Below are 26,278 nucleotides of genomic sequence, written 5' to 3'. Positions count from 1 at the left end.
TGCGTGCATGCATGCACACACACTTGCATATATTACATAATACCTGAGATTTAATTTTTAAAAATATGAAAAGGAATTATGATACTATGTGTTTAATCACTCAGATGTACGTATTTTATGTATTTCTAAATAATTTATAGAAAGCTAAATCAAGGCAGAGTTATTTAAAGTGTACAACTAAAATAGAAAAGAGAAAGGTTGTATGAAGGAAAGGTGTATGGGGTCACCATTTTACTCTAGTCTCTTAAAATTTTACAACAGCAATGTAGTATGTATTATGTCCATAATAAAATGTTTAAAATACTCAAAATATCACAAAAGCAGTGAAAAATGAATGCAAGTCTCAGAGCTGTTTGTTTGAAGAAATCAAACAAGAACAAGAAATATATATAAATACAAACAAAATTTAAAATTATGCTATTATAACAGAAATGAATATTAAAATATGTATACAAATATCATTTTATAATAGCAAGCATACCGCACACATACTTATACATTTTTTAATATTTATTTAAAATGACCAGAGAATGCTGTTTTTAATCAAAATATTCCTAAAATGTGAAGCACAAAGCATTTTCATCATAAATGTTGAAAAATTGATGATACAAAAATTGTATCTTTTAGGAGTTGAAAGCTCAGAACTGCATAGTCAGTACCTGGTATTAGTTTTGTCTTTGAGGCAGAGTAGACTGCTATAATTTTAATTCATGAAGACTCAAATTATCTGAAAACTGGTGATATTCAAATCTTAGCAATTTCTGATTCATATATTGTTATATGTTCATATATATAAGAAAAAATGGGTCTCAAAAATATATAGAGTGTTTTTTCTACTTTTGTTCCATTTATAATGAATGTAATTGTTTGATCCATACATTTATGTCCGTTCTCATATTGTCAGGTGCTTGGCTGAGGAAGCTCATGTTCTTAAGGAGATTTTGAGTCTGGATAATATCTTTATACAACACAGATAATCAGGTCCCTGACAAATAATCTAGCTAGAACACTGAGGATAGATATATCTGGGTTCAGCTCGGCTGTTGACACAGAACTGGTAACAGGAATAAAATTTCTTAAGTTAATGGTCTGGGTCATTTTGAACAAAGTAAAAGATAGTATAAATAATTTCTAGCAGTTACATGATTTTGTTTGAATTTTTTAGGGATGATACTTTTTTAAAAATAATTCACCATAAAGCATTGCTATATTCAATTTTGAGAACAATTTTCTTTCTTTTTTTTCAGTGAGAGAAGTTCCTAGGTCAATAAATGACTTCCTTATCACTTGCCCAATTGAGAATGTTTAGGGAATCTGCTCTCTCAGTAAGCAAAGGTAGAAGAAGCCTTCTAATGAGAGGCTGAGCAGAATAACTCTAGAGCTACCCAATATTAGTGTAACTATATCTGTTCTAGATCACTCTAGACCAACAGGCTACTCACTGTACAGAACAAGTTGGCAGGGCTACTGATTCAGGGAAAAACTCCCTAATGAAGCATCTGGAGGGCATTCAAGGGCAGTCATTACAGATTTTAGCAAGTTTGACACAGGGAAATATGGAGAGATGGCCAAAATCCCATTAGGGGGTTCTTCTTCCTGCCAAGGAGGGTGTAAGCCACCTGAGAAGTTAAAGTCTAGAATAATTAGTGAAGAACAAAAGACAAAGAGTCAGAAATATATTTTCAAAGGCAAAGCTCCTGATGTTTAGTCCACACAGGAGCTGGAGCTGAACAACAAAAAATGGCTCCAGTGGTTTATTTAAGGGGGTACATCAAAGGCTGGGGTGAGGTCTTGCTTCCTGATGTCTTGCAGTCAGCAGGTTAATTGTCATCTTGGCAGTTTACACCCATCTTCGGTGCTGTGTAGGACATGGCAGAGCAAAATGTGAATTCACAATGTCTCTGGGCAGTCGTACACAGAGGAAGTGTCCACTAGAAGTTCCTAGATACCAGATGTTCCTATTCACTAGGCTGAGATGCCAACAAAGTCCACACATAGTCCATGGACAGATTGCTACAGGGAAATATAATAATTAAGAATTATTCCTACCAATTTGTCACAAAATTAATTCCTTTATACTCCAAAGACCATCAGTATTTCTGTCACCTGGGAGCCTATCAGAACTGCAAAATCTTAGTTCTAGCTCCAGACCTACTAAGTCAGAATTTGAAATATTAAAACTTGAAAAAAAAATGCAGGAGGCATAAGGAAAATTTGAAAATTATAGATGTGTTTATGGTCTTGATGGGGGTGAAGATTTCATGAGTATAACTTATTTCCAAACTCATGGAGATGTATGCATGAAGTGCATACCGCTTCTCATTTGTCAACCTGACCTCAGTAAAGTGGTTTAAAAATATAAATAAACAAATCTATCCCTCCCAGTTAATGTGTATGGACATCAAAGTTTGAGAAAAAAAATTTAAGTACCTCATACACAGTAAATATTTTCTCTATACCACCAAATATGAGTTTTTGAAGCTTTCACTGTTAATTTATTTGTTAAATCTCTAAGACCAGCAGTACAAAAACAGCTTTTGTGCCAGGTATTCCTTCTAAGGCCTGCTTTTCCAGAATTCATAAATGGGACTTTCATTTCATTTAGTATCTTTTTTCCATAGCAGTTGTTGGTGGTATTGGATTGGGTTTAGACACATATGCACTTTGACTTGTGACATTTTATTTATTTTTTTTCTTTCTGATGTGAAAAAACGACGATGTTGTAATTGTTTATTGCTTATGTGGAAAAATACTTTGCAGACAGATGTAAGTGTCCAATATTCTCATCACTACTTGAATGTGTTCCTAGTCCCTTCGTGATCGATGGCCGCTCGGCTACCTTGTCGCAGGGGGTAGAGTCGTGGAATCAACTTACAGACTCTGGGAGCTGGTGAGAGAACTGGCTGGAGACCCACCTCAGGTCATCGTCCAGTAGCTCAGTTTATTTTTGGAATGCACACAAAGGTTATAGGGTTTGAGTGGGGTGTGCCTGTCAATCATACATAAGCAAGACAATATCCATAAGCCAATTATCTTTTGCCTAACTTAACCGCACTGTGAGGAAATTCTAAATATTGCTGTCGTGGCAGAAAGCAATCTGGAAGGGTCTTTAGCCCTTACTGAGTCAGGGGTTTTATGCCCTGAAGCCCCTGACTCTCAATTTCTTGGCCAGGCATTTTGGCAATGTTAACCACAAGTGCTGAGGATGTGGTTTCTCTCCATCCTGCAGGCGCTCCTGTCAGGCCTGAAGAAAGGTGAATATTTCAGGCACTTCTGAGCTGCTAGTAGCTGCTAGCTGAGACTGAAACTTATTCCAACAACTACTGTCAAAGTGATTTTCATGAAAATTTAGTACAGTCTGATTCAGAAAGGGTCAAGAGATTTTAATATATGTTCCTTGATCAGGTCAGATTGTACAAAAGGACATTATTGTGTGGGATCCTCAGAAAAAGTGACCTTTACCTATAAGTGATAACATTAAAGGCAATGCACATGACCCTGATTATATAGTTATTTTATTATGGGTAAATAGACTTGAATGTTGTCATAAGTGTAGAGGTAAGATGAACAACTTCTGCAGTTGTCTGTAATTTTGTAAGAATAAATCCCGATGCTCATACTTTTGGGAGCAGAAATTATTTTTTAGGACATTTTAAGTTTGTGTAACAATGGCAGTTTTTTGTCCCTTTGTTCTCTCACATCTTGTTCCTCTTTTTTAAAAATTTGAGGGTGCTTATTACAGTGCAGGACTTTGTTATGTATTCATTTTTCCTTACATAATTTATTAGCTGAACCATTAGTAAGCTCCCTTTTCCTGGAAAATCATAAACTAAACATAAATTTTATGTATAATATTCATTTCAATTTACCCTGGGATGTTTACAAAATCCATTTGTAAATTTAGAAAAGGATCCAAAGGGTAGGACTTGTTGCTATTGATTGTAGCATAAATTATATCTTTTAAAAAACCTAGATTTTTAATTTGTAATGTTTGCTGACTTATGTGGTATAAATACCTCACTGCTATGATTTGGGTATGGTTTGAGCAGCCTCCAAGTTCCACTGTGATTGGAGTCTTGGTCTCCTAAGTGGTGTTATTTGGAGGTGGTATTGGCCATTAAGAGGTGGGGCCAAAAAAAGAGGTGGGGCCAAAAAGAGGAGGGGCCAAAAGAGGTGGGGCCTAATGGGAGGTCCTTTAGTAATTGGGGGAGTGGCCTCAGGAGTGGTTGTGGAATACCAGTCTCTGTCACCATCCTCTTGGTTCAAGATGAAATCACTGGGCTGGGAATGTGGCTCAGTGATAGAGCACTTGCCTAGAACATGTGAAACACTGGGTTTGATTCTTAGCACCACATTAAAAAAATAAACATATAAAATAAAGGTATTGGTATTATGTTCATCTATGACTAATTAAAAATATTAAAAATAAAATGTAATTACTTTCTTGCTAAATCAAGCACATGCTTCTGCCATTGCTATCCACTATAATGTGACTACATTCTCACCAGAAGTGAACTGATGCAGGCATCTGCCCTTTACCTCCAAAGCTGTAAGCTAAATAAAACTGTCTACTTATAAAGTTAGCTGTCTCAGGTATTGCACTGTAGTAATGAAAAACTAACCAATAAACTCACCATAGCTATTTCAAACTACTAGTGGATTAATTCTCATTTTATAAAAAATTAAGGAACTTTAAAAAATAACTTCATGACATTTGCCAATAAATGGATGGGTCTGGCACTATCAAGCTAATTGAAATAAACCAGTCCCCAAAACCCAAAGGTCAAATGTTTTCTCTGATACATGGAAGTTAATCCAATATGGGGGGTTGAGGGATTAAAAAGAAAGAATAGAAGAAAGATCAGTGAAGTAGACAAAGGGAAGGGAGGAAGGATGATGAATCTGACATAACATTCCTATGTAAATATGGGTATATACCACAGTGAATTGCAACACTGTGCATATTCATAAGAAACCATTAAATCCATAACTATGGGCAAATAGCAGAAAGATCAGTAGGGGGAAGGGAACAGGGGGAGAAGCCAGGAGAAGAGGATATACTGGAGACTAAACTAGAACAAGTTATATTCTATGCTTTTATAATTATGTCAAATGGACTGTACTGTCATTTATAAACTAAAAAGAACCAAGAAAAAATTAACCCTTGCCTCTTACAGGCGGATGGAAACCAGCTCTCACAGATCACTGATTGTAAGAACAGATTCACCCGTATCTGAGGCTAATAGAGGTATTCAAGGTGAAAGTCCAGAGAAATTTGCATATAATGTGGGACAATGAGCATTCCTTACCCTAATTTCTCAGTCCTCTTTTTATTCATTTAAAATAGAGTATGCAAGAAAAGTGAATATGAATAATCTGAAGAGTGCATTTTGGTGCTTGTCACAAAGTATCTAGTTTTAAAATGTCTTGTATCTGGTGCTTAATTGTTTAAATGTTTGGTTTTAAGAAGGATTTTGTAAATTTGCTACATATCACAAAGAGTTTTTTGGGAAAGCTATTTTTGTTTTGCCTAAGAAAATGAACTCAGTTGGAAAGGAAAGCTGAATATTTTATTTTGAGTAACTATTCTTTCCTTTATTTTTTTATTTCCTTTAATTTTACCAAATATGCTGGAATTTCATGTTCTCATAAATATACTGCAATTAATTAAAAATTAATCTTATCATTTTTGAAGCCATTGTGAATAGAATTGTTTTCCTGATTTTACGGGCGGTGGATTCATTATTAGCATTAAAAAGAAATTATTGATTTTGTATGGTGAATTTATATCCTGCTACTTTGCTGAATTCATCTATCATCTTTAGAAGTCTTCTGGTGGAACAATTAAGATCTTTTAAGTTGGATAATATCATCTAAAAATAGGTATAATTTAACTTCTTTTCTTATTTGCATCACTTTTATTTCTTTCTCTTTCTTGTGACAGTGAACATACTTTTCTTGTTTCTGATTTTAGAGGAAATACCTTCATTCTTCCCCATTCAGTATGATATTGGCTTTGGTTTTGTCACAGATAGCCTTAAATATGCTGAGAAGTTCTTTCTATCCCAAGTTTATTCAAGGTTTCTTTCTTTCTTTCTTTCTTTCTTTCTTTCTTTCTTTCTTTCTTTCTTTCTTTCTTTCTTTCTTTCAATCATGAAGGGGTGTTGAATTTAGATGAAGGCCTTTTCTGCATCTGTTTATATGATCATGTGATTTTTGTCCTTGGTTTATTTATGTGATGTGTTACATTAATTGATTTGCATGTTTTGCCACATCCTTGCATCCCTGGAATGAAACCAACTTGATCATGGTGTGTGATCTCTTCAAACATGTAGCTGAATTCTATTTCCTAATATTTTATTGAGGATATTTGCATCTATATTCATCAATGATATAGTTCTTGAGTTTTATTTCCTTGAAGTGTCCTTATCAGGTTTTGATATCAGGGAATTAGTTTAGAAGTGTTTCCTTTCTTTCAATTTCTTGGAATAATTTGAGAGGTACCATCACTAATTATTATCTAAAGTTCCGGTGAAAATCAGCTTTAAATCCATAGGTCTGGGAATTCTTTGTTGTGAGGCTTTTTATTACAGCTTCAATTTCTTTGCTTGATATCGATCTGTTTAGATTTTTAAAATCTCCTCTTGATTCAGTTTTGGTGTGTGATATGAGTCTAGAAATTTGTCCATTTTTTTCCTAGCTTTTCCAGATTATTGGAATACAAATTTTTAAAATATTTTCTAATGATCCTCTGGGTTTCAGTTGTGTCTATTTCCATTCCATTCCAAATTTTTATTAATTTGAGCCTTCTCTTTCTCTCTCTCTTTTGGTTAGGAGTTTATCAATCTTCTTTCATTCTCTTTGGCTAAGAGTTTATCAATCTTATTCATTTAAAAAATTAATTTTTGTACATCCTTTACTGTATCCCACAGATTTTGGTAGGTTGTGTTTCCATCTTCAGTTGATTCTAGGTGTTTTTTAATTTCTCCATTAATTTCTTCAATGACCCACTCATCAAAAGTGAATTTTTCAACCTCCCTTTATCTGTATAGTTTATGTCATTTTTCTTGTTGACTTTTCATTCCTTTATAATCTGAAAAAATGCAAGAGATTATTTCAATTTTTTAATATTTTCAAAAAATTTCAAAGATATTTATAATGGAAAAATCTAGAACTCTGAAGAAATAAACTGGAATAGACACTAGAAGATGGGAAAACTTCCCATTTTCATTGATAATAAGAAGTAATGTTAAAATGGTCCTATTACAAAAACAATATGTAGGTTTAATGCAACACCCATCAAAATACCAATGACATTATTCATAGAATTATATAAAAATGTCCTAAAATTCATTTGGAAGAATAAAACACCCAGAATAGCCAAAGCAATCTTTAGCATACAAAACAATGCTGGAGGCATCACAATACCTAATTTCAAATTATAGATTCATTTCAAATAGATTCACTTCTCAAGATCATTATAGGTTTGGCAACCATATGAAAATACATTTATACAAATTTAAATTTATTATTGAAATGCATTCTTCTGCTTAAGTCGATCTCCCACATGAAAGAATGAATGTTAATTTCTTTAGAGACCATCTGCCCCCACAACATGACCCACATTTAGACTCTTAAGTCTCAAATCCTAAATCCTCACCTTTCTCAACAATCTTCCTTTTGTTTATCACACTAAAAACTTACCATGTTGTCATCATTTTCTTGTAAGTTATGTCAGAGTAAAAAAATATGCATTTGCTTTGATCCCATTATTTTAGAGTACTTTAATTTCACAAATATTATAACTCCTTTTTATCAACAGCAGCAACAACAAAAAGACTCCAACAAACCCTAATAGTGTGCTATGGATTTAATATTTTGTTTTAATGCAAAACAAAATCTTAACTTGAAAGAAGAAATAGCTTTCAAATTTAAAAATTAAATGTTTTTGCTAATTAATGCAGATAAAGCCTTCCATAATCAGGAAGAAAAATATAATATTTAAATTTTCCTAACATTAAAAAGTTGTTTTAAAAAGCCCTTTTGTTCTGGTGTCTAATAAATTTTTATTTTTTTATATTTTAGATAAATTATAATACTAATTGAGAAACCAACTTGGAAGTGGCTTATCATAAAAATTTCCCTGCAATCCTATAAAAATGTTCATTTTTTATATTTACAATTTGCGGAAGATTTGGAAAAATATTATTGTAACTATGGTCAGATATTTACTGATCATTTACTAAATCACAGACACTATACTCAGTGCTATCAGATTTAAAAAAAGATCCTTATGACACTGGCTACAGAGGTCTAAGTCTTTTTTTGTGGTCTTGGGAGATGAGAGGTAACTAAAAACACAAAGTAGCTATTGATACATGGTTAATAAAAATAACAGTAACTGGTGGGGCGCTGCCCGTGTTCTGTGGGCTGGCCGAGCTGTTGGCGCAGCCCGCCGGCCCCTAAGCTGCAGTAGCCCGCCGCTGGAGGAGCTGTTCGCCCGCGGCGGGCCTTTACGGACCTTCCTCGAGCGCCAGGCAGGGTCAGAAGCCCAGTTACTAGTCAAGGGGCCAGAGTTGGTAGCGGTCACCAAACTCCTGAGCGAGAAGGAGCGGGAGCTGCGGGAGACCGAGCACTTGCTGCACGATGAAAATGAAGATTTAAGGAAACTTGCAGAGAATGAAATAATTTTGTGTCAAAAAGAAATAACTCAGTTGAAACATCAGAAGAAACTGATGAAAGTGATTTGATCCTGGAGGTAACTGCAGGAGTTGGGGGTCAGGAGGCCATGTTGTTTACTTCTGAGATGTTTGATATGTATCAGCAATACGCTGCATTTAAAAGATGGAATTTTGAAACCCTGGAATACTTTCCAAGTGAAATAGGTGGCCTTAGACATGCATCTGCCAGCATTGGCAGTTCAGAAGCCTATAAACACATGAAATTTGAAGGGGGAGTGCATAGAGTACAGCGAGTACCAAAGACAGAGAAGCAAGGACGCATCCATACTATCACCATGACAGTGGCAATATTACCCCAGCCCACTGAGGTAAGATTAATCTGGTGATTAATCCTAAAGATTTGAGAATCGATACTAAGCGAGCTAGTGGAGCTGGGGGTCAGCACGTAAATACCACGGACAGTGCTGTCAGGATTGTTCATCTTCCAACAGGTGTTGTTTCTGAATGCCAACAAGAGAGGTCTCAACTGAAAAATAGAGAGATGGCTATGAAAAAGTTGCGTGCAAAGCTGTACAATATGCATCTAGAGGAAGAAACAAGTAAAAGATACAGTGCTAGGAAGATCCAGGTTGGAACTAAAGGAAGATCAGAGAAAATAAGAACATACAATTTTCCACAGAACCAGGTCACAGATCACAGAATAAACAAATCACTGCATGGTCTTGAGACTTTTATGCAAGGAGATTATCTACTGGATGAACTTATACAGTCCCTGAAGGACTATGCTGATTATGAATATTTACTAGAAATTATTTCCAAAAAAGCTTAGGTTGGTTTGTTATTAAAGTATTTCATGCACTCAGGAGAAAAAAAAAATAACAGTAACTGACATGGGCAGAGGGATTGATTTGTAGAGGTTTTATAAAGGAAATGTGACCTGAGAATTAAAAACTAATTGCTTTAACTCCATTCATTCCTTTGTTGTAAGTGGTAATACTAATGGAAGTCAGTATCATAACCATTTTCTTCAGAATTTCTGTGCTGGATAATCTATTTGATTCTTAGTTTATTTACTATTTTATTCTCCTGAGTTCATGGCTTGTTTTGTCTGGCTGTGTCATATTCACTTCACAATAAGTCCTCTGAGGGGAAAAAAAATGATGTTTATGCAAAACGGTTGAGCACAGGTGCTCCTGAGGGCTAGCTTTTCTCCTCTTGTAATGAAAGAACCATTTTATGATTCATCATGTCCCAGGTGATCATTTTCTGCACATACCAAGAATATGGGTGAAAAGAGAAAACAGGGATTAGACATATTTCTTCTAAGTCTTTTCCAGAAATGGGGCTTATCATGTCTACTCCCATTCTACTGGCTAGAACTCAGCCACATGGCAGACTGATCCAACACCGGAGTTTCAAAGTGCCTTGCAATTATGTGTGCCCAGGCAAGAGAGAACGGATATGTGTGTGAGTTTTTAGTAAACAGTGAGAAGTTTCCTCCACAGCCACAGTCAGTATGCTAATTTTCTAAGTCTAAATCCATGAACTTATGATTCCATTCTCTCTAACACCTGCACTCTGGATACTTCTGAGACAAGCTAAATTTCAATTGACAGTTACTTAATAGTTTTTACAACCTCAGCTGAAAGAATGCTGTTTTGGGAGGATTTTGTGTAGCCTTTCCATTCGGTAGGATGCTGCTTCTCAATAAGTGGCAGTTTTGCTTTCCCACAGGGGACTTATGGCAATGAGTTCTGCATTGTCATAACTGGAAGAGTGGGGATACTGCCCTCTAGTGGGAAGAGGTCAGAGCACACAGAGAACAAATGTCAGGGCAAAATGTTATAGTGCAAAAGTTGAGAAATCCTGCTTTAATAACTCTGTAATCTTCACGCAGTGAATCTGTGACATTAGGAATGTGAATACCAGTGCATAATATTAAATGTATTATATTTTATTGCTCAACCAATGTTTTTTTTATTCTGATATGATATCTTCGAACTATCTGAATGAATACTACAGGAAACTGCAATTCATCTCTATATTTCTTATAAAATAGATGTTTTGCCTAATATTAACTCTTTGAGAAATTGTAGAAGTTTATCTTCATTTCTCTTAAAGCCAAGGCAAAGATTTCCTTTTATTTGATAAAAATCCCTATAATTAATCATACTCACCACTTGTTTATTAGCAAGTTTAGAACCAAATATGGATCAACTATTAGAGGAGAAGTTAAAGATATGTGACTATGTATGTGGATGCTCACTACCTGGATTTTATTTTCTCAGCCTTTTCTGAGAGAGAGAGAGAGAGAGAGAGAGAGAGAGAGAGAGAGAGAGAGAGAGCTCATACCTACTACGTGCCTAGATTCACATTACTTTCTAAACATTTCTGACATTTTAAATAAATTTTCTTACTCATTTAAAGTATATTTTTACCAGGATATGCTATTTATATTTACTTTCTCAAAATAATGTGGGGTTTAAAAATACTGAATCATTGTGAATAAATTAAATAGCAGTTATAAATAAGACCATTCTCATAATGTTCATATTTTTCATTAAATATCATCCAAATGTTGGCTGATTTGTCCAATGTTATGTGGTATGCAGCAGATTCTTGATCAGGAGATAGAATAATCAAAACATAACTTGATTTTGAACAAAGTCAAAATGGTAAAATAAGATATAAATGATGTTCTTCTGGTTGTTTTAAGATAGAAATATTAGTCATGTGAAATTTAATGTGTGCAAAAATGACACAACAATTTACCCAAAGAATTAAGGTCATCTAACTATAGTGATATATAACAGCACAATTCACAATAGCCAAACTATGGAATCAGCCTAAGTGTCCATTAATGGATGAATGTATTTTAAAAATTTGGTATATATATACATACATACATTCAGCCATGAAGAAAAACAAAATTATGGCCATTGCAACTATCATGTTAAGCTAAATAAGTAAAACTCAAAAGGCTAAGGGTCTGTATGTTTTCTCTCAGATGTGAAAGCTAGAGAGGAAAAGGGAAAAGTTAGAAAAGGTGGCGTGAATCTCCTAAAATTCAAAGGGAGATCAGCAAAGGAAATGGACCAAGGGGCAGGACATAGGGAGGTAGGCGGGAAGTCCTGGGTAGTAATATTGGCCACATTATAATATTATATTGTGTGTGTGCAAATATGCAAAAACAAACAACTATCATGCACCAATAAAAAAACAACAAACAACTATCATGTACCAATATTTTAAAAAGTGGGAAATAAATGACACCACAAATTATACCACCTGATCCCAAACTAGAGTTTTTCTGAGTGATACATGCATGTCTCACTCAAACCAATATTTAATTATCATCCAATATCTATGCACTAAACTAGGTTAAATGTCTTCGGTAACATAAACTTTCATGTCATCATAATTACCACAAAATTTTTCAGTACTCTCGAATACTTGATTACCAGTCTTTGTTCCAAAATTGCAGTTTTATAAAACCAAAGAATTACTGAATCTATGAATGGTTCCACAAACACAAATATTTTAAACAGTTCATGATTTTTTATATAATTTAAATCCAAGTACTATTTTCACAACATTCTGGATTTCGTTTAAAAGACACAAGCTGCCTTTTGAAGTATTTATGTACATTTTAAAATTCATAAACAGGCAAGCTATTTTCTTTGGCCAGCCTGGCATTTTAATATTTAATATACTTTTTAAATTATTTGATTTATTTTAAAAGTATGGATGTTTTTGGCAGCTACCAGAACTCTTTATTTCCTGACAACATCAATCATCCTAAAATAAAGAGAATTTCCATAATTTGCATTTAACTGAAGCAAAACTCTACCAAGTTTGCTTATTTTATTCCCTTGCTGGCCCCTGTGGGAATCTCTTCCAGGGACTCAGTTTTCAGTTCTATGATTATGAGTTTAAAAATAGCAGATACAAGACAGGAACAGTGATGCTCACCCATAATCCCAGCAACTTGGCAGGAGGCTCACAAGTTCCAGGATAGCCTCAGCAACTTAGCAAGACCCTAATAACTTAGTAAGAACTTGTCTCAAATTTTTTAAAAAATAAAATAAAAAGATCTGGGGATGTAGTTCCGTAGTAGTAAAGTTCCCCTGGGTTCCATTCCTAGTTAAAAAAATAATAATAATAAAAAAGAAAGAAAGAAAGAAAAAATGGCAGATGCATTTTGTGTATTTGATTTTTCTTCACATTTATTAATTTTGAAGATAGCATTGCCATCATAATAAAATGCACAATTGCAAAATCAAAGGTGCTTTAAACACCTGTCATGAACTCCTCAAGCTTTTGTGTGAGCACTGTTGAGCACTGGTCATCAAACCATGGAGAACTTTGCTTGTATTTCAGATTTACCTTTATCCACACTGTAGTTTTTAGCCTGACCATGGTGTGCTTAGTTTACCAAGATGTCTTAGATATATGTCTCTGATTGCAAGTGATAGACTTTTCTCCTTCCCTTGCTTTCTGTCTCAGAAGCATGTTTCAGTTTGTAGATGACTTCTGATGATGAATCTTTTCACCTTTTAGTATTAATTTCAGAAATCACCATGGAAACCTGTTAGGATACCTTGGAAAAGAATGTATAGCTATTGGAGAATATAATTTGGAAGTTTAGATTGATGAGAATCTTTGGGTTAAATAATTTTGTGGATTAAAAATAAGATCATTGAGGCACTTGACTTTATTTACAGCCTATATCCATTTTCAAGGGGAAAAAATGCAACTTTAGAAGAGTGAATAATCTCTGCAAGATAACAATAAGAATTTTTAAATTTTTTTAAATATTTAAAATTGAAACATTTAAAACATTTAAAAAGTTTAACATTTAATTTTTTAAAAATGAATGTCCCGAGTAATGCATTAAAAAATGCCGTAATGACCCATACACTTTGATGTGTCTTAAGAGTTAGGCTCACAGGTGATCAACAATGAGAGAGAGAGAGAGAGAGAGAGAGAGAGAGGGCGGGGGGGGAGGAGAGACCTATCCAGGGATATGATTCATTTTGTTTATATTTATGATATAAACAAAACAATTGCTCAAAATACTAGTATCTCTTAGTCTAAGAATGAAGAAAACTTATCCTAAAATTTTTTATGAACAAAATGTGTGGAAGTGAAAATGAGGACAGTATTCATGTAGGATAATTAAGTAATAATTTTATGGGGAAATTTTCTTCCTCTGAACTTCAGCATGGCCCAGGAGCATACCAGGATAGTGCAATTAGTTTAAATAATGTTTCAAGTGGCTGAAAAAACTTTGTGCTAATCTGAGGCCATTCCTGGAAAGTATAGAGTGCTCCTGAGTTCAATCCCCAGTAATGGGGAAAAAAACTTATTGAAATTTGTTTTTATTTTTCTTAAAGTGTTTTTTGGTTAGTCAGCTATCTCGATTCAGAGATCATAGATCTAATGATCATGAATGCTTTCCACTTCAGCCCAACAAATCTTTCTGAGTTTCTAGACAGAAGGTTCTATGATAGGCGCTGAAAAAAATGAGTATGACATTTTCTTAAATGCTTCTTCCCTCTTAGCAAACAAAATAAGTCTTCTATAATTGGTGACTCAGAGCACACCCTTAAGTCAGACTGGCTGATATCAGATCTGAACTCACTCATTTATCTGTTTAACTTTGGACAAATAAGTTTATATCTCTTTTGTATCATTATTTTCTCATTCAAAAAGTGAAGATAATAATTCTTTTCTCATAAAACTGTTATGAGGATTAAATAACTAATCCCTGCAAAGCCCTTAGTACATGTTCAACTGTTTATTATTACTGTTATTGTTATTGTTGATTTAGTGTGTGACATTCATCATAATAATTGACAATACAATTAATGGGGAATCTTGGGTCTCCTGGGGATGAAGAGCTGACTGTCTCACTAGACAGATCCTATGGAGTTGCCTTGGTATATATGCCATAATTTTAGTTCTGGCTCAAAGCACGTATATATTTGCAAACCTAGAAACAGCATTTTTTCAGAGGTCTGGTCCCATTAACTAAGTTCACTGGTGTCCTTCCACTGTCAGACGTTGAAAATTAGGAATTTTCTAGGGATCTCTGGGTATAAATGAGAGAGCAAAGAGTTTAAAGACTTGAAATCAGGATCACAGGTGAACACAATAGCAATGCGTGTCTCGGGCACTGGCACTGGGGAGGTCTCCAAACATTTCATTCTCTTTTTCCTTTATTTTTTTCACTGCTATGAAAGGCATCATAACACAGCAAATAAGAATGTGATTTCATAAACCAGATGTCTCCATAGAGACATGCTCAATATTCTGCAATAGTACTGGGTAAACAGGGGCAAATGGCAGAACTCTTCTGTGCCTTGGATTCTTCATGTATAAACAAGAATTATAGCACATCTTTTGTCATATGGTCATTGGTAAAAATAAATAATTTATTACATGCAAAAAAAATTCTTAGAAGAGTGACTGGTACATAGAACATATTAATGAAATTACCTATTAGTATTATAACAATTAGCTTACTTATGATGCTGTGGTGTCTCTTGGAATTTGTCTACATCAAGTGATACATGTCCTTTTTTGCCACCCTATTTCTCACAGCAAATAATTATTTAAAGTATTTATTCACTTTTTATCAAAACAGATTGGTTATGTAAAATCTAAGCTGTCAAACGGTAATTTAAAACTAAAGTTATTCTAATAAATAAATTCACCTGACAGAGTTGCTAATGATTTTAAATATTTCAACTACCAAATATAGGTTTAAATTTAAAAATAGCTCTTTTAATTATTTAAATAATAAAATAAATGTATAGAGGAATATGAAACAGAGTGTAGGATCCATAGGATCCACAGGATCCATACCTTGGTCTAGGTTTAGGATCTTGCCCAGGTGGTTAGTCAGGTTTTTTTTTTTCCTTTGCAAGTAAAACTATTACAAATATACAATAAATAATTTTAGCTGAAAACTCTGTTATGGTAGTTCTACATGTGGAAAAATTTGAGCAGTATCAAAATTATAGAAACCTCATTCAGTCTATCAACAGCTTTATAAAAAAATAAATTTTAATTAAGAGCCTTAAATTGAACCAAGTCTTTATATTTTGTATAATTTTTACATTTGTGTATGTTTGTATGTATTTGTGTATGTTTGTATGTGGCCAAACACACACACACACACACAAACACACACACACACACACACACAGTTTTATACATAGTCAAACACAGAAGAGATTTTCCTCCATCTAACACACAAAACTGAAAATATCAGAACTAACTATAATCATTCTGGGTTCTTCACTTAATATGAAAGTTCATAATTTTATATTTTAATATATCATCCATTAGATTGTTTTTTCACGAGCATTCTTTTATTTTTTTTTCTGAAGGCATCAGGCAAGCAACTGTGTTAGAAAATAGTGAAAATGTAGGATGCATTTATAATAATTTCAGATACTCATTTGGCTTTTTCTTATATACTGTTTTATCAGTGTTTTATTTATCTCCAAATTGAAAAAAAAAAAAAAAGCAAGCTAACTGGAAGTCCTTATTGTGTTTTACCCTTTATTTAGTTGCCGTCTATGAACAGTGTTGTTCCTGCATGCAAACTACTAGGTCATAGCCAGAACAAGATTCCCTGGTATATTTTAAACTTTGAAAATCACACAGTAATTTAAGTGATAAATCCAGTGACAAACCCCAAGCCATGTTAAAGGACTGAGAGTTTCTATTTATAACCAAACTGTATGCATTTAAGGTCTAAAGAAAGGACTGCATTCTTTGAGGTTGGAAACAGCAAAAGACACGATCGGCTAAGGGATATTAAAAAGAGCTGAGTGCCTGAAGCAAACAGTGGCAGTGTCTATTGAGTCACAATCTAGAAGGGAGGGGACTTTAGACAATGAACACTGAATATTTTGTCTCCTTGGCAAAGTGATTACTTTCTTAAATTTTTACTTCTGCAAGAGTGCATTTATATGATGTACAAAAACAGGCAATATCCAGCTATGCTCTTAGAAGTCACGATATTGATTATTCTAGGTGAGGGGAGAAAATGACTACTTTCTTTTGGGGGGAGTACCAGGGATTGAACCCAGGTGCAATTAACCACTGAGCCACATCCCCAGCCCTCTTTTATTGTTTATTTAGAGACAGTAAATTTGCTAATTTACTTAGGGCCTCACTAAGTTGCTGATGCTGGCTTTGAACTTGCAATCCTCCTGCCTCAGCCTCCTGAGCTGCTGGGATTGCAGGTGTATGCCACCATGCCCCATAAATGATTACTTTCTTCAATGAGGTACTATTTAAATTTGTAATTATAAAACTCCCACATGTAGAAATACCATTTTCACTTGGCTTGGCACCCAATTATATCTGACTTCTCATAATCTTCTCCCAGTCTGAATGACAATTACCTCTCTTATTGTAAATGCTAAAGCAGTATTTGATTTTCTTCACTATTCTTGAGAACTTAATTAATAGGACTACACCTCTAAGAAAATACTGTTCCTCAGTTTGCAAATAGATATGTGCTTTGAGCCAGAACTAAAATTATGGCATATTTACAAGGCAACACTGTAGTTATCAGTCTTGTGAGACAATCAGATCTTTATCCCCAGGAGACCCAAGATTCGCTATTAATTGTGTTGTCAATAATTTATTTTTGAAGTGATAACTGCATCACAATTATATATGATAAGTGTTATCAAAATATTATCAAATGTATACATATATGAAGTAAATGCATTATAAAAGCTATCAAACATCAGGAAAATAACCTTAGTATCAACAACAATAATAGGCAATTTTATAGTTTTTTATGAGATCCCCCCCAAAATACTGTTAATGTGGGAATATTCAGAGGTGAAATTCTTGGGAATGGTGAAGAAAATCAAATACTGCTTTACCATTTACATTAAGAGAGGTAACTGTCATTCAGACTGGGAGAAGATTATGAGAAATCAGATATAACTGAGTGCCAAGACTAGTGAAAACAGTATTTGCAAATGTGGGAGTTTCATAATTACAAATATAAACAGTACCTCATTTAAGAAAATAATCACTTACTGGGCAAAGTGACACACACCTGTAATCACAATGGTTCAGAAGGCTGAGGCAGGAGGATTGCAAGTTCAAAGTCAGCCTCAGCAACTTAGTGAGATCCTAAGCAACTTAGTGAGACCCTGTCTGTAAATAAAAATAGGGTTTTCTACATTCTTTCCAAGAGTCTTTTAATTTCTGATCCTTTGCTTCTGTACCAGCTGATGAAATCAAATGATCTTTTATGATTTTGCCTTTGTCTGACTCTACTTATTTTTTATATTTTCATCAAAAATAACCTTTATATTCTAGATTTGGAGAATAAAGCCCCCTTGTAATTGATATCCATTACAAGGTAAAATACCACTCCTTCATGGTTTTATGATATTTAACATGCCTGGACTCTGTGAACCTTATTTGACAGATCACAACACAACAAAAGACACCATTCACTTATCTTTCTATTCCTTGTATAAGGACTTTGCAGTGATTTATATCCTTTCAATAAACACAAAGGAAGAGGCATGCAAACACATACTTGACAAGATGTAAGAGTTATGTATACATAGTGCATTTAAAGGTATTGACAAGATCTAAGAGTTATATGTACACAGTGCATTTGAAGGTACAGATGAAGGAGAAGGTAAGAAAGATGCCCAGATCCTAGAAGGCTTCACAGTGAAGAAGAGATTTGGGTTACCTGACAGGATGAAAATAAGATGGTCTGACAGGCAAGATGGGATGACGTTTGCTTTCATCAATCACACCTTGGTCGGTCCCCTATATACTTCATATACTTCATGTGTGACAATGTTGAAAATAATCAAAAGGTATCAATTCCTATTGGTGTCAAACTCTTCTAACAAATTACAGAACTCAGTCCATAAACCAAGTTACCCATCAAGGCCTAGCGTCTCTCTTACGTCATCATAATGTTTGTCCTCAACTTGTGAAGCTCTGTGCCTTCTCTTTGTGGAAATATAATCTTTATGTTCATTGGAAAGTTGTTTTGAGTAAATTTGTGAGTTTTAAGAAGAAAAGTAAATTTAGGATCTTCTGCAGGGATGAAATGAAATATTTCACCACTTTCTATAATGGCTGTTTTTTTTTCTTTCAGAAAATGCATTGTTGTTGTTTTTTTAATTTTATGATTAATCTTCTTTAGAACAAGGACTGTATTATGAAATTCATGTAAAGCATTAAAGAAGTCTTACAGTGAAATTTGTTATAATTACTCTGAAGGAATCGTGAAAATATTTTAGATACTTATGGCTTTTGTTTATGTGATTTAAAAGAAGAGTGCTGCTTTTGTTGCACAATCCACTGTAGGAAGGAGTGCACAGACTCCGAATTTTGTATTACACAGTAATGGGGGCGATGGCCAGCATCTCATTGCGGGGTTCTTCTGCCTGCCCAGGAGAATTTAAGCCACCCTAATACTTAAAGTCTCAAATAATTAGTGAATAACAAAAGACCAATATTCAGAAATATATTTATAAACACAAAGCCCCTGATAGATCTAGTCCACATGGGCACTGGAACTAGACAAAGAAAAGATGCCTCCAATGGTTTATTTAAGGGTGTACATCAAAAGGGGGGCTAAGGTTTCAAGGGCAGAGTCTTGCAGTCAGCAGGTTGATTGACATCTTGGCAGGTCACACCCAACTCAGTGGCTGTGTGGAATCTGGCAGAGCTTTAGGGGGAAGTTCACCTGCATCAAGTGGCCAATTCCTGAGAGGGGTGCCACAGGAAGTTCCCAATGCCAGACTTATCCCCTCAGGAGGCTACTATGCTACTATAGTCCACATACACCCCACTGATGGCTTGTGACAACACAGTATTATTAAATTACCTCATCTGAATATGTATGTCACAGTATTATGTTTTACTCATTGACTGGTAAAAATAATGTCAAGGGTTTAACACAACATTTTATACAGTTTGAAATACATTAGAGTTTTTTTTAATTTTCCATTTTATAGTTTTTTAACAAAAATTCATTAATCATTGGGTTATGAACAATTTTATCAAATTAAATTGTCATTAACCCTCAAGCGTACCCTATGCAAAGACAACACTAAAATATAATCATACTACCTATTTTAATTAGCTCTTTCATCTCTGTAATCAAACTACCAGACAAGAACAACTTAAAGGGGTAAAAGTTTTTTGGGGAGTTTCAGAGATCTCAGTCTAAGATAATCGACTCCATAGCTCTGGGTCCAAGGTGAAGCAACACATCAAAGGGAAGATACCAACCGAGGAAGCTGCTCAGCTCCTGGTGGGTCAGGAAGCAAGAGGGAGAGAGGGAAGGGACCACAGAGAAGATGCACCCTGCCAGGTCATGCCCCCAGAGACACACCTCCTGCAGCTGTACCCCACCTGCCTATAGCTACCATCCAGTCAGTCCTCAGGAGGATGGGCTAACTGGGTTACAGTTCTCATAATCTAATCACTTCACCTCTGAACATTCCCACATTAACAGGTGATTTGTGGGACATTTCATACCAAACCATAAAACTGCTCAGCCTGATGGAGTCTCATGGATCTTTAGAGGAAATCATGCCTAAAATCCTTTGTTGGTGTTTCCGCTGGAAAATAAAAATAAAATCAGAGTTCAAAAACAGAGATGCAAAATAGGAGAAGCACAGTACAATCAAAATTCTTTCCAAAGCATCACCATAATATTAAATTTCACAGGAAAGTAGAATAAATGAGTGAGAATCTATCTTGCCTCTCTCACTAGTCTACCCATTTATTCTCTGTATCAAGTCATTTGGGGGTAAATTGCTCATTTTCCATCTATAATTATTAATTAAAATTACTTAGAATTCCCTTCTACATAAGCATGGAATTAGGTTAATCATAAAACTTGGTTCACTTTCATTGCTGATCTCAACATGGTGTGACTTCATTTTATATATATATATATATATATATATATATATATATATATAATTAAATATTTATATTTGTGTAATAGCCAGATAATAATTTAACCTTTGTCTACACATATGGTTTATCCCATTACCCTGATTTCATTTACTTCATTTTTCTAAAGCTTGTGTCAATCATTCACATGCTTTCTTCTATATATTGTGTACTTCTAAATATTTTCCAAAACATATATTTATAATTTGAGTTATTTTTTCTTTTCCTAAAAGCTTTCATGCTTCAAATAATCAAATGAGTTGAATTTTTGCAGTAAATATTATTTTTCCAAGAAGCATACACATTGCTTCATGATAGCTTATTCATTTTGATCATTTCATAACATTCTCTTGTGCTAAGATACCACAACTTTTTAAAAAATTTCTTCAACATGAATATTTGGATTGTGTTTTAGTCAGCTTTTTTGTCACTGTAACCAAAGACCTGACAAGAATATTGAGAAGGACATTTTATTGGGGAGGTCACACTTTCAGAGGGCCAGCTCCATTGCTCTGGGCCCAAGGTGTGGCAGAATATCATGGCAGAGAAATGTGTTGGAGGAAAGCCACTTAGGAAACAGCCACCAAGAAACAGAGAGAGACTTATCCTCTCTCCATAGATAAAATACCCCAATTACCCATCTTCTCGAGTGACACCCAGACTTACCTACAATTACCAGCAAGTTATGTCCTATCAGGGAATAAATGCTCTGATAAGGTTAAGAATCTCATAACACCATTATTTTACCTCTAACTTTCTTGCATTATCTCTCATGTGAGCTATTAGGGGATCCCTCATATCTACACCATAACAGATGGTGTCTGATATTTTTCTAATGTGAACAATATTCCTTGAACATTTTTGTATATGTCTTCTATTGTACATGAGCAAGAGTTTCTCCTGAATATAAATTTGAGAGTGTACTTATTTCCTTGTAAGATATGTGATGTCTGATACCAGTTGACAATGTTAAACTCATGAAAATATTTGCACTTATTTATACTCTTATGTATCATTCTAATATTTGGTATTGTCAAGCAGTTTTCGTCAATAGAATGAAGGTAAAATGGTATTTGTGTCATATTGATTTACAATTTTTGCTGATTTCTAATAATTTTATTTTTATGCTTTTTTCTCAGTATAATGCATTAGATATACTGGCCACAACTTTTCAGATGAGTCAGTCTTGCATTCTTACTGATTTGACTTTAATTTTTATGTCTTCTGATATTACTTTGTACTAGTTGGGATTCTGAATATCTTCTCCCACTTGTAATTTGTTTTTTATTCTTTTTTAAAAAAATTTCTTTTGTTGAAAAATGTTTTTAATTTTAACATGGTAAATATATTAATATTTTTGGACAATATTAATTGAATCTGGCTAAAAAATGTTGCCTACTCTTCAATAAAGCCCAAAATATATGAAACTAAATTTTCTACAGAAATTTTAAAAATTTTATTTTTGACAATAAAATTCTTAATTGATTTAAATTTAAATTGTGAATGTAGTATCTTCTTTAATGGCTTATTTGCCATATGAATTATCATTTTAAGAGCTCTGATTACTTAACAGTGCTTTATTTTCTCAATGCTTTATTCTGGTGTCATCTGTTTCGTCAATACCTGATTCTGTTTTTGTACATTTTCTTCTGCTCCATTGATGAATTTCTCTCCCCTGTGCTAATTTCAGTTCCTTCTAAAGTGAAATCATTTGTAATGAGACATCTCATCTTAATCTTTTTTTTAGTTAATTAATTAATTTATTTATTCTAATTAGGAATATATGACAGCAGAATGCATTTTGATTCATTATACACAAATGCAGCACAACTTTTCATTTATCTGGTTTTACATGATGTAGCATCGAACCATATATGCAGTCATCTTAGTCTTTCTTTTTTAAAATTATTCTCTTTAATCTTGACTCTTTAATCCTCCACTGAAGTGTTAGGAATGATAACATTCTATGTAAATCTTGAGATTGTTATTGAAATTTTGTTAAGTATGTAAATTAGTTTTGTGGTAGTTGGCATATTTGTGATATATTCTGTGAGTGTAGCATATCACTTCATGTAGGTCTTCTCCAATATGTTGTAATTAAGATTTAGAACTCTGCCTGCAGAATAGTTTATACTTTGATTCATTCCAAGATAGCTAATCTTTTTTTTTCTCTCTGATAGCATTGTAAACAGTGTTAGTTAATTAATTTGCTCTTTTCATTGTTTAGTACTTGTTATAGCTTGGAGTGAGGTGTTCCCCAAAAGCTCATGTATGAGATAGAACAAGAAGGTTCAGAGGAGAAATGATTGGGATGTAACAGTCTTAACCCAATCAGTGATGTAACCCCATGATAAGGATTAACTGTGGCAACTGAATTGATAGGGTGTGATTGAAGGAGGTGGAAATTGAGCTGTGGCTTTGGGTATATATTTGTATCTGCAAAGTAGAAACTCTCTCTGCTTCATGATCACAGTATGAACTGCTTCCCTCTGCCACACTCTCCTGCCTTAATGTTCAGCCTCACCTTGAGCCCGAGGAGTGGAGCCAGCCTTCTATGGACTAAGATCTCTAAAACTGTGAGCCCTCAAATAAACTTCTCCTCCTCTACAGTTGTGCTGGTCGGGTCATATAGTTACTGCAGCGAAAAAAACTGGCTAAAATAGTATTGTTAGGTAGGAGTTCAGGGGCACCAAGATGGCAGAGACAGGGTATAAGGAAGTAGCCAGTGGAGAACAAGACAAGAAGACCAGTCATATTCATGTTTACCATACGTCCCATTACCGTAACAACTCCTGCCACTGAGGATTTATCACCATGGTAACTCCTGTCACCCAGATTGCATTTTTTTTAAAAAGGGAGAGAGAGAGAATTTTTAATATTTATTTTTTAGTTTTTGGTGGACACAAAATCTTTTTATTTATTTATTTTATTATTTTATGTTTTTTAATTTATTTTTGGGGGGACACAACATCTTTATGTGGTGCTGAGGATTGAACCCAGGCGAGTGCACTACCGCTTGAGCCACATCCCCGGCCCAAGATTGCATATTTTTAAGTGACCAATGGGGGTAAAGTGGGAAATATTCTAATTAGGTTTTCTAAGGCAACCAATGGGAGAAAAATTGGAAAATATTCAAATCAGTAGCACAAGTTAACCAATGGAGCAAATGGGGTAAAGTCTTCAATTTGTTCTGTATACCGGAGATAATGCCTACAGCTCAGCATACAAGACCCTAATTTCTAAATGTTAGGACCTGGATCCTCTCATCCCCTCCCTTCCCCTCACCCTCTCCCCACTCTGCTCTACCTAACAGAGTTCTACCTTCACCTTGAATAAATCTGTACTTTGCCTGTTACTTCCGTGTGTCTTGCTCAATTCTTTGTTTAGGACATCAAAGACCTGGACTTCAATTGGACATCCCAATGGTAACAGTCTTGCATAAAACATACTTGATTTTTTTTTTTTAAGTTAAACTTACAACCACTCTGCTAACTTCCCTTAAAAATGAGTTTAGAGGGCCAGACGAGGGAGCCCGGCGGGCGGCTGGTGCGGGCAGGGTGCGCCCGGCGGGCTCGGGGCACACGCGGCTCACCTGGGCGAGGCCGGGCGCGCAGGCGCTCAGCGCCGGGCCGCGGCCGGGCATCTGAGCCCCACGCCCGAAAGAGTTGGACAGTTCCGGGGCCGCGCTGCGCCCAGCTGTCGCCGTCGCCACCGCCGCCGCTGTCGCGGTAGCCACCGTCCGGGGCTGCAGCAGATCGCGGGAGAGCGTCTGCGCGAAGCCTCAGTGCAGCCCTGGCGGGACCGCAGCAACCGCCAGAGCGCGAGCAACAGCTTCCGGGCTGGAGGAGACACTGCCCTACGCGCCTGCGGCCGGCGCCCCGAGATGGTCTACATTTCAAGTTCATCGAAGATTAAATTGATGTTTATGGGCTGATCTGGAAACCTAAAAGCAATTTGTTTTTCTAAATTTATAAGAAAATATGCACAATTTCCCATCAACCGACTTAAAAAAGGGGTTTTAGAACACAACCCAATGTATGAAGTACCATCTTGAAGATGGAATTATGAATATGGCAGCTTTTCTACGGGGCTTTGAAGAAAGGGGGATTAAGACCGACAGGCCTGAGGACCAGTTAAGTAAAGAGAAAAAGAAAATTCTGTTCTCCTTCTGTGAGGTGTGCAACATCCAGCTGAACTCTGCAGCCCAGGCCCAGGTCCATTACAACGGCAAATCCCATTGCAAACAGTGAAGCAGCTGAGCGATGGGCAGCCCCCGCTTCCAGCCCAGAGCTCGGGGACACTGCTGGCCAGCCCCAGCCCCAACACCAGCACAGATGGATCCTGTGCAAAAAGCAGTCATTAACCACACATTTGGAGTATCCATTCCCCCAAAGAAGAAACAAGTTATTTCTTGTAATGTCTGTCAGCTTCGCTTTAACTCAGATAGCCAGGCCGAGGCCCACTACAAAGGAAGTAAACATGCCAAGAAGGTCAAAGCACTAGAGGCAACGAAAAATAAACCCAAAATGGTTTCTTCCAAGGACAGCGCAAAGGCTAATCCCAGCTGCTCCATCACTCCAATCACAGGCAACAGCTCTGACAAATCAGAAGATAAAGGAAAGCTGAAAGCCAATAGTTCCAGTCAGCCATCATGCTCTGAAAGTGGCTCATTTCTCCTCAAATCTGGCACAACTGCCCTGCCACCTGGGACAGCCACTTCGCCCTCCAAAAGCACAAATGGAGCACCAGGGTCTGTTGCTGAATCCGAAGAAGAGAAAGCCAAAAAATTGCTTTATTGTTCACTATGCAAAGTGGCTGTGAACTCCCTGTCACAGCTGGAGGCACACAACACAGGATCTAAACACAAGACCATGGTTGAGGCTCCTAATGGAGCTGGTCCAATTAAGTCCTATCCTAGACCTGGATCAAGATTAAAGATGCAGAATGGCAATAAGGTGTCAGGACTACAGAACAAGACATTTCATTGTGAAATCTGTGATGTTCATGTTAACTCAGAAATTCAACTCAAACAGCACATTTCTAGCCGGAGGCATAAAGACCAAGTTGCAGGGAAGCCACTGAAGCCGAAATACAGCCCTTACAACAAACTCCAGCGGAGCCCAAGCATTTTAGCAGCAAAACTTGCATTCCAGAAAGATATGATGAAACCTTTGGCCCCAGCCTTCCTGTCCTCACCCCTGGCAGCAGCAGCGGCTGTGTCCTCTGCACTGTCACTGCCACCCCGGCCATCTGCCTCGCTCTTCCAGGCTCTAGCCATCCCTCCAGCTCTCCTGAGGCCAGGGCACGGGCCCATACGTGCCACTCCGGCCTCCATCCTGTTTGCCCCATACTGACATCTGCAAGCCCCAAGACCAGCCAGGCCAGTAGGAAAGTCTAGAAGCCAAGCCAAAAGGATTTCAGCAACTTGAGCATTTTTGTGTTACAGTAAGTATCCCACCTACCCACAAAATGCAGCCTACCACCTGAAACCCCAGCTCCAGTGAAAAACAAATCACTAGATTCAAGAGTGCTTTTATGGACCGATCAAATCATTTTGGAATGTGAGCAGCACAGGTTCCCTCTTCCCTCCCCAACTCGACCCCATTTAATTGGTGTAT

At 35.8% G+C, this 26,278-nt stretch overlaps 2 pseudogenes; both read left to right on the top strand.

The window, feature by feature from the left end:
- Positions 1-8,628: 8,628 nt before the first annotated feature.
- LOC144254456 (peptide chain release factor 1-like, mitochondrial pseudogene) lies at positions 8,629-9,540 on the top strand (annotated as a pseudogene).
- A 15,172-nt stretch (positions 9,541-24,712) lies between these two features.
- On the top strand, positions 24,713-26,014 carry LOC144254453 (zinc finger protein 385B pseudogene; annotated as a pseudogene).
- The last annotated feature ends 264 nt before the right edge of the window (positions 26,015-26,278 follow it).

The sequence above is a fragment of the Urocitellus parryii genome, chromosome 1 (assembly GCF_045843805.1).
Source record: "Urocitellus parryii isolate mUroPar1 chromosome 1, mUroPar1.hap1, whole genome shotgun sequence".
NCBI lineage: Eukaryota > Metazoa > Chordata > Mammalia > Rodentia > Sciuridae > Urocitellus > Urocitellus parryii.
This window is presented reverse-complemented; position numbering and strand designations above follow the sequence as displayed.